The 6780-nt window shown below is 41.3% G+C and overlaps 1 long non-coding RNA gene across 1 annotated transcript; it reads left to right on the plus strand.

Moving 5' to 3' along the window:
* The first annotated feature begins 427 nt into the window (after nucleotides 1-427).
* LOC112253407 lies at nucleotides 428-5841 on the plus strand. Its single transcript, XR_002954006.1, has 4 exons — nucleotides 428-690; nucleotides 4300-4437; nucleotides 5024-5207; nucleotides 5769-5841. It is a non-coding gene; the product is annotated as an uncharacterized LOC112253407 (long non-coding RNA).
* Nucleotides 5842-6780: the final 939 nt, after the last annotated feature.

Consider the following 6780-nt stretch of genomic DNA (forward strand, 5'->3'; position numbering starts at 1 on the left):
GACCCAAATGCAGACACAGGAAGCAGATGGTTGAGTTCTGATATTTATTACACCAAAAGGGGTAATCAAAAGGCAGGTCTGGGACAGGACAGGCGAGAGTTCATAAACCAGGTCAGAGTCCAAAGGATAGGCAGGCTCGAGGTCAGAACAGGCAAAGTGGTCAGGCAGGCAGATTCTGTGTCAGGATAGGCAAGGGTCAAAACCAGGAGGGCTATGAAAAAAATAGGAGCGAGGAGAAACACGACAAACTGGCACAGAGAGACAGGAAACACACTGAGAAATACACTGAGGATTAATGGGGAAAACAGGAGACACCTGGAGGTGGTTGGAGACAATCACCAAGACAGGTGAAACAGATCAGGGTGTGACAACATAGCTAAATTCCTGCCAATCGTAAGCACAGGAAGTCACATAGTGCGGACGCACCCAATACGATGCTAACTGCTATGTTTACTATGCAAACAGTTTTAACCATTTGCTAACCTATGCTGCTATGGTTACTATTCTAACTGTTATTTTCCACACTTTATGGACTTTTAGCTGAGTGGCTATGCACTGCACCTGTCTAATGGCAATGTGCCAGGATAGAGCATCCATAATGCAGCAAGGATAAAGGTAATTTTCACATGGGTGTTGACCAAATGGCTTCTCCAGCAGCAGATGGGACAGAAGTTGGACATTGAAGACGAGGTACAGTAACATAACAGCCCAGGTCTCCCTTGGGAAATAGGTTTTCTGACCTCAATGGGACTTTCTAGTTAAAGTCAAGTTAGTCAATATGAGGAGCTGTTTATGTATTTTTACTAAAAAGCGGTTATTCCCCCAAGCTCTGTATGTCAGCGCAGTGATAATGTGAGAAGACGTGATCACCCAACCATCAATAAATCATTATTTTAACTCAGTTACAGTACCACAAGGAGAGTGAATAATGTATTCATTTCAAATGTCAGTCTCATTGATATGTGTCTGACTGTGCCTGTCAGAGACAGCATTGTTAACAAATCTCTATGGTTTTAACTGGTAAGCCTCAGTAGCATTGTGATAAAATATTTAGGTGTATCTATATTTGACATTTTTAGTCAGTAAGGAGACAATCTTGTTCAGAGCAACTTACAGGAGCAATTAAGGTTAAGTGCCTTGCTCAAGGGCCCATCAACAGATTTCTCACCTAGTCGGCTCGGGGACTCAAAACAGCTTCAGTGATATTTACAATTCGTTCCAGTCATTGGCAGCAGAGAACTGGAAGGAAAGGCGGCCAACGGAAGAGTTGGCTTTGAGGATGACCAGTGAAATATACCTGCTGGAGCGTGTGCTACGGGTGGGTGCTGCTATTGTGACCAGTGAGCTGAGATAAGGCGGGGTTTTACCTAGCAAAGACTTATAGATGACCTGGAGCCAGTGGGTTTGGTGACGGATGTGTAGTAAGGGCCAGCCAACAAGAGCATACAGGTCGCAGTGGTGGGTAGTATATGGGGCTTTGGTGACAAAACAGATGGCACTGTGATAGACTACATCCAGTTTGCTGAGTAGAGTGTTGGAGGCTATTTTGTAAATGACATCGCCGAAGTCAAGGATCAGTCGGATAGTCAGTTTTACGATGGTATGTTTAGTATTCGGAACATTTGGTAATCAGAAAGTTTGTTTCAAGTTTTAATCTCACTTGCACATGTACAGTGCAGTACAGTGAAATGCCTTTCTTGCAAGCTCCAAACACAACAATGCAGTAATAAATATCAATGAAGCACTAAAAATAACGTAAGGTAGAACAAAACACACATGAAATAAGAACACGAGAAAGTAAGAAGCCATATACAAGGTCAGTTCCAATACAATATTTACAATATGCAGAGATACTGGAGTGATGTTCGACGAGCACGTGTCCACATACTTTTGGTCATGTAGTGTATTTTTATGTGCAACCCAATCCAGTGATCGTGATGAATTTTGGGTTGACAATTAGACTATAGTTGCTATATTTTACCTCCAAATATGACTCCAGAGTGTTTTGTATAACAGAGACAAATTACATACATCTTTTATGTGCAATAACTAATATCATAGGCTAACTCATTTGGGAAATTCAAAACTAGATATAATACTCACTGCTAGTAGCTAAGTATTCAGTGATTACAGTACATTTGAATGTCCTAATAAAAACTTTGCAGTTGTAGCCTACTACCCATGAGACACACAGGCCTATTTCCTGCAATTGCCGTTACGCATTTCTATATCTCAAAGCCATATCACATATATTGGTCGTAAAATAGTTGCTTTTGAGCTGAATATTAATACCCTCCTCTCTCCGACAAGGAAAAGGGGACAACGTTTCCAAAGCTGTGTTTTTCCTGCAATTTGTATTTTGAAATGTTATACAATCAGAACATATTTTTCTCTTGTGCGGTGAGTGGCTCAATCATCACAGCACCAGGCCCCAACGAGGGCACAGGCCCCAACGAGGGCACAGGCTCAGCGTCAGGGTAGACACTTTCATTACAGGAATCATGAGGATAATGCGCTTTGCTTTTTGACCAAATCATAGTTTTAGATGCCCAAATAATAGGATGTTTGAGTGAGGTAACGCTGTGGAATGTGCTCTTTCAACATTTCTAGGCAGCCTTTATGTTTTTTTTACGACCGATGATCTTGTCTGTCTAACTGATGACAGAGTTGGAGCAGGTGTCTTTGCTGATGCCGTGTTGGACTTTGAATGTGAGGCTGAGCTGTGGTCACCCAAACTATCAGAAAACCAGGCCGGTCGTTGCCCACTGATCAGCCAAATGCTCATGATTGATAACAGAGTATAACAGATAGTATAACAGAGAACAAAAAAAGTATCTTAACAGGCCCATGGGCCACACCACCTTTTAAAATCTTTGTATATTTTTTTATTTAAAAAGGTATGGGCCTGTTAAGATACTTTTTTGTACCGTTTCTAACAAAAAAAATATATATATAATGTATTCAATATATATATATTTTTTTATGTGTGTGTCAATTTCGAACAGCAAACCAACAAAAAAATGTTTCAGATCATCTGGGGTTAGCCAGAATTGCCGGATGTACCTACCTAACTGTGATTTAATTATTATTTTTGTCAAAAATAGCTTCTTAGCAAAGGGCATTTACTCAAGCAAGAATTTTGCTTGGTCTGAGTGCGGAGGGAAAAGCTGAAAATGTACTGTTATTGGCAGAGATTTGAACTCCCATTCCAATTAGTCTCTAGTTAACAAATTGATCACATGGTGATGTCACCATGGAAGGACAACTCCATCCCCCAAAACAGACTGAAATTTCAGGTGGTGTGATCATTTTCACAGTATTATTCCAACCTCAGTGTTTAAATATACACAATATAAAACACAGAAATCACATTTTTTGACTGCACTGGGCCTTAAAAATATGGGATGGGATCAAGTGTTTGTTAAACATAGCAAGATGAGCTGCACATAGTATCCACAATAGAACATTACAATTATACTCAGAGCCATATGCAGTAGTAGTTATAGTAAATATGTTGAAACAATGTGCAATATACAGTACTACCACTGACTTCAGTTAATGGTTGGTTATCTTCAAGGCTTTAAGGTCCCACTCTTAGTATGGTTCTCCAAAATGGTGACTGTCAGTGTCTATATTCCTGTAGCAGTAACATTTTGTCAAATTTCTGACCGGTTGACTAATTGCATTTTTTGCAGACTTTTTCAATTCAATAACATTTGACCCTTTCAAGGCAAAGCCGGTCGGTGATGTTGAGCAATGCTGCATGTTTAAGAGAATTGAGCATGGTCCACAAGTCAGGTGGACATCCTCACAGTTACTGAGAAATCTCTCTGTCTGTCTCTGTATGTATAATTCCATGTGTGCCCTCACAACTAATGCTCCGAATGTACAATGCCATGTTCCTAATGCTTTCACACCTTCTTCACGACTGTGCGTGTGTGTGTTTGGACCATTTTAAGTCTTCAGTGATTTGGACACAGAGGAACTTGAAGCTCTCCACCTGCTCCACTGCGGCCCAGTTGATGTGGGTGGGGCATAATCCTGTTTGTCACTTGAGTTCCATAAACCTGCTTAGACCGTTACGGAATGAAAATGAGTATCTCGTGCTCTATCACTCTCAAACACCACTAAGTAGACATAGAGGAAATCGGATTCCCACACACACCAGTTATGCCGTCTTATTAAGGTGTGTGGCATTTTACTTCCAAGCAGTCCATATATTGTAGTGTTGTTTCCAGAAGCTATGGAATCCAGACACGTAAAAAAAAAACGTTTTGTGTTCTGTGTGTGTGTGTGTAGGCATGGGGAGCCCTGAGGATGACCTGACTCTGAGAGCAGCTTTGTATGGAATGCTGTTCCACATCCAGGCAGACAGCTCAGACTGGAAGGGAGCTCTGAATCTGCTGAAGCATGCTATCCCCACACAAGAAACAGGTTGTGAGTACTAGATAGAGATGGCAAGGGGAATAGGGGAGAGAGAAAGGCAGAAGGGAGAAAAGTGTGATAGAATATAGATGGAAGAGAACAAGGGATAGACATGGTGAAAGGAAAGGAGGAGAGAGAAAAGGATTTATACAACACTGCCATCATCATTTGTATGCATGCGCATGCAAGGTATTCATACCTTGATATGAATATGACGTTATAAATTAGTATGTACGTAGATGTATGTTTAATGAAATTTGATATTTTGGATAGGCAAAATTCTTTCAATATGGATGCCTCAGCAAAAAAGACCTCATCCTTATTGGGTGAATGAGCATAACTTTAAATATGTATGATTTGTACAAATCTACTGCTTAATAAAAACAACTTTGAGGGCATTTCAGAGCGTCAAATCCTTATGAAAACATTAGGTGTTGATAGTTTAGCCGAAGGATGTGCACATCCACATAGTTACTGGAAATGACAATGTGAAAACAAAATGTCTGAGCAAGGACCGTATGATTCGGGTCTACATGATGATGTGAAAAGGGCAGAAGAGTGTGAAACTGTGTATGTTCTCTCCTTGACTGTGCCTTAGGCTCCTGTTAAAGCACTGGGTGCTGGTGAGGGCCTGGCTAGGGGAGAGCGTTCTGCTAGACATGCCGAAGTTCAGGGATGAAGGGGAACTCAGTGCCACATGTGGGAGCAATGGAGTTGCACTGTGTGCTGGGGAAATACTAAAGCAGCTGGCCAGCTACCAGAACTCCATAATCTCCCTACTGGTAGGTTTTAACACAAACGCACACACGACGCACACTCACATAAACAGAAATGCACACCCACCAAAACACACTTTCCACATTCACTATTGCGATAGACTACTTTAGAGACATACACATAGCTTCTGTGCTCTCTTCGAAGTGTGAAAGATTGCAGCAGTTCCTTGCTAGGTTTGAATCCCAAGTGGAGCTATTGCGCTTAGGGTGTTGAAGGACTCTAGCAATATCTAGTGGAAACTTAGTGCTATTGCAGCTGTGCTCTGTGTATCGCGCTTAAGCTGTAGCTTTGTATGCGTGAGCCTTATGGGTTTATGGTGTGTGAAGAGTCACTGGCAGAAGGTGGATTACCTGTTGGACTTTGGGGAGTGGCTATACTGTCAGAACTTTCCCCTGGCTGACTCCCAGCACCAGTGGGCTATCGACATCCTCCTGCACATGAACACACCATAAAGAGAGCAATAGAATGTTTATCGTCATTGCTATGCATTTTGTATCCTTGCTATGTAAAAGTATGTTTAGCTGCTCAAGAATAGTAAACCATTACCTCTTCTTCTCTATTAATAGAAAAGACTGGTGCCCAAGAGATGCAAACTGAAAGAACCGCAGAGGAGAGAATTCCCAAGGAGGTACTGATTTCTCTTGGGATGAGTATGTAGAATGGCAATGCTGACCTGGGATCAAATACTATTTCAAATATCTTCAAGTACTTTAGCAGGGCTTGACTATGCTTGCCTAGATCCAATAGAATATTATCAGCTGCAATCCTGCCACTTTGGCACTCCAAGTAGAGCAGAGCAGATGGCAAAGTATTAGAACATTTTCAAATAGTGTTGAACCCAGTTCTTATGTAACGTTACAGTGCCTACATAAAGTGTTCAGACCCTTTGACTTTTTCCACATTTTGTTGTTACAGCCTGAATTTAAATTTGATTTAAATTTAGATTTTTGGTCACTGGCCTACACACAATACCCTATAATGTCAAAGGTGAATTATATATATACTTTTACAAATTAGTAAAATATAAAAAGTTGAAAGGTCTTGAGTCAGGAATTGTTTAACATGATTTTTTAATGACTACCTCATCACTGTACCCCCCCCCACACACACACACACACACAGTGACGTGTATTCATGGATGCCAAAGGAAGCCAGGCTTCCTCTGTCCAGTGTCTGTTCTTTTGCCCATCTTAATCTTTTCTTTTTATTGGCCAGTCTGAGATATGGCTTGTTCTTTGCAACTCTGCCTAGAAGGCCAGCATCACAGAGTTGCCTCTTCACTGTTGACGTTGAGATTGGTGTTTTGCGGGTACTATTTAACAAAGCTGCCAGTTGAGGACTTGTGAGGCATCTGTTTCTCAAACTAGACACTCTAATGTACTTGTCCTCTTGCTCAATTGTCCACCGGGGCCTCTCATTCCTCTTTCTATTCTGGTTAGGGCCAGTTTGCACTGTTCTGTGAAGGATGTAGTACACAGCGTTGCACAAGATCTTCAGTTTCTTGGCAATTTCTAGCATGGAATAGCCTTAATCTCTCAGAACAAGAATCGACTGACGGGTTTCATAAGAAATACCTTT

Source organism: Oncorhynchus tshawytscha, linkage group LG06 (assembly GCF_018296145.1).
Source record: "Oncorhynchus tshawytscha isolate Ot180627B linkage group LG06, Otsh_v2.0, whole genome shotgun sequence".
Lineage (NCBI taxonomy): Eukaryota > Metazoa > Chordata > Actinopteri > Salmoniformes > Salmonidae > Oncorhynchus > Oncorhynchus tshawytscha.